This window comes from Molossus molossus, unplaced genomic scaffold (assembly GCF_014108415.1).
Source record: "Molossus molossus isolate mMolMol1 unplaced genomic scaffold, mMolMol1.p scaffold_m16_p_12, whole genome shotgun sequence".
In the NCBI taxonomy this organism is placed as follows: domain Eukaryota; kingdom Metazoa; phylum Chordata; class Mammalia; order Chiroptera; family Molossidae; genus Molossus; species Molossus molossus.
In genome coordinates this window covers 48,935,259-48,937,961 of record NW_023425347.1, presented here as the reverse complement: position 1 = coordinate 48,937,961, position 2,703 = coordinate 48,935,259, and the positions used below count along the sequence as shown (strand labels likewise).

General features: G+C 33.3%; 1 non-coding gene across 1 annotated transcript; it reads left to right on the top strand.

Annotated features, from left to right (window-relative positions):
- Positions 1–337: 337 nt before the first annotated feature.
- Positions 338–440, top strand: LOC118627299. The gene has a single exon (XR_004959063.1). It is a non-coding gene; the product is annotated as a U6 spliceosomal RNA (small nuclear RNA).
- The last annotated feature ends 2,263 nt before the right edge of the window (positions 441–2,703 follow it).

Below are 2,703 nucleotides of genomic sequence, written 5' to 3'. Positions count from 1 at the left end.
ATATGTATTCTTTTCAAGAGCACATGGAACATTCACAAAGATAGACCACATGTTAGGACACAAACTAGTCACAAGTTCAAGAACACTGAAATCATATCAAGCATCCTCTTGGATCACAATGCCATGAAACTAGAAATTAATTACAATAAAAGCATCAAAAAATGTTCAAACACATGGAGGCCAAATAGCACATTATTAAACAATAAATAGGTTACCAATGAGGTCAAGGAAGAAATAAAAATCTTACTGGAAACATGAAAATAAATACATACCCACACAAAATCTATGGGACACACCAAATGCAGTCCTGAGAGGGAAGTACATAGCACTCCAGGCCTCGCTTTGGCAGCACATATACAAAAATTGGAACGATACAGAGAAGATTAGCATGGCCCCTGCGCAAGGATGACATGCAAATTCGTGAAGCGTTCCACATTTTAAAAAAAGAAAGAAACAAGAACAATTTATTATAAACTATCTAACCCTACAACTTAAAGAATTAGAAAGAGAACAACAAGAAAAGTCCAGAGTAAGTAGAAGGAAGGAAATAATAAAGATCAGAGTGGAAATAAATGACAGAGACTGAAACAACAATACCAAAGATTAATGAAACCAAGAGCTTATTCTTTGAAAAGATGAACAAGATTGATGAAGCTTTAGACAGACTCATCAAGAAACAAAGAGAGAGGACCCAAATAAATAAAATCAGAAATGAAAGAGGAGAAGTAACAACTGACACTACAGAAATACAAAAGATTTCCTTGGCTGGTTTGGCTCAGCAATTGGAGCATCGGCCTGTGGACCAGAGAGTCCTGGGTTTGGTTTCCGCTAGGGGCACGTACAAAAAAGAAAGAAAGAAAGAAAGAAAGAAAGAAAGAAAGAAAGAAAGAAAGAAAGAAAGAAAGAAAGAAAGAAAGAAAGAAAGAAAGAAAGAAAGAAAGAAAGAAAGAAAGAGAGAGAGAGAGAAAGAAACAGAGAGAGAGAGAGAAAGAAAGAAAGAAAGAAAGAAAGAAAGAAAGAAAGAAAGAAAGAAAGAAAGAAAGAGAGAAAGAAAGAGAGAAAGAAAGAGAAAGAAAGAGAGAAAGAAAGAGAGAAAGGGAGAAAGGGAGAAAGAGAGAAAGAGAGAAAGGGAGAAAGAAAGGCAAAAGATTGTAAGAATATACTCTGAACAACAAACAATTATATGCCAATAATCTGGACAACCTAGAAGAGATGAACAAATTCCTAAAAAAATACAATCTTCCAAAATTGAAGAAGAATGATTCAGAAAACGTGAATAGGCTGATAAAAATTGGTGAAATTGAAACAGTAATAACAAATAAATAAAAATCCCAGCAAACACAAGTTCTCATCCAATTGGCTTCACAGGGGAGTTTTACCAAACACTCAAAGAAGAACTGACATCTATCCTCCTCAAATTATTTCCAAAACAATCCAAGAAGAAGGAATACTTTCAAGCTCTTTTACAAAGCCAGCATTATCCTAATTCCAAAACCAGATAAAGACACCACAAAGAAAGAGAAATATAGGCCAATATCCCTGATGAACTTAAATGCTAAAATCCTCAACAAAATATTAGCAAACAGGATTGAGCAATATATTAAAAAGAGTATACACCATGACCAAGTGGAATTAGTTTAAGGGATGCAAGTCTGGTATAAGATTTGCAAATCAATAAATATGATACATCATATCAACATACTAAAAGATAATAATCACATGATCATATCAATAGATGTAGAAAAAGCATTTGACAATATTCAGCACCAATTTTAATAAAAAATCTCAGCACAGTGGGAAAAGAGGGAGCATACTTCAACATAATAAAAGCCACATATGACAAACTTACAGCTATATTATAATCAATGGGCAAAAACTAAAGGTATTTTCCCTAAGAACAAGAACAAGACAGGGATGCCCACTTTCACCACTTTTGTTCAGCATCATACTGGAGGTCCTAGGCACAGTGATCATACAAGACAAAAAAATAAAAGGCATCCAAATTGGAAAGGAGGAAGTAAAACTGTCATTATTTATAGATGACATCATAGTGTACATAAAAAACCCTAAAGACTCCACCAAAAAACTATTAGATTTAATAAATGAACTTAGCAATATAGCAGGATACAATATTAACACCCAGAAATCAATGTCATTTTTATATCGCAATAATGAACCATCAGAAAGAGAAACTTAAAAAAAATCCCATTTACCATTGCAACAAAAAATTAAGATACTTAGGAATAAATTTAGTCAAGGAGGTAAATGATCTGTACTTGGAAAACTACAGGGCATTGAAAAAAAAGAGATAGAGGAAGATATAAACAAATGGAAGAATATACAATGTTTATAGATTGGAAGAACTAACATTGTTAAAATGTTCATACTACCCAAAGCAATCTATAGATTCACTGCAATTCCTATCAAGATACCAATGATATATTTTACAGATCTAGAACAAATACTCCATAAATTTATATGGAACTAAAAAGACCTGGAATAACCACAGCAATCTTGAGAAAGAAGAAAGAAGTAGAAGGGATCACAATATCAGATATCAAGTTATACTACAAAGCCACTGTAATAAAACAACATCTAGTACTGGCACAAGAATAGGCATATAGATCAATGGAATAGAACAGAGAACCCTGAAATCAACCCAAGCTATTATGCTCAATTAATATTTGACAAAGGAGGCAAGGG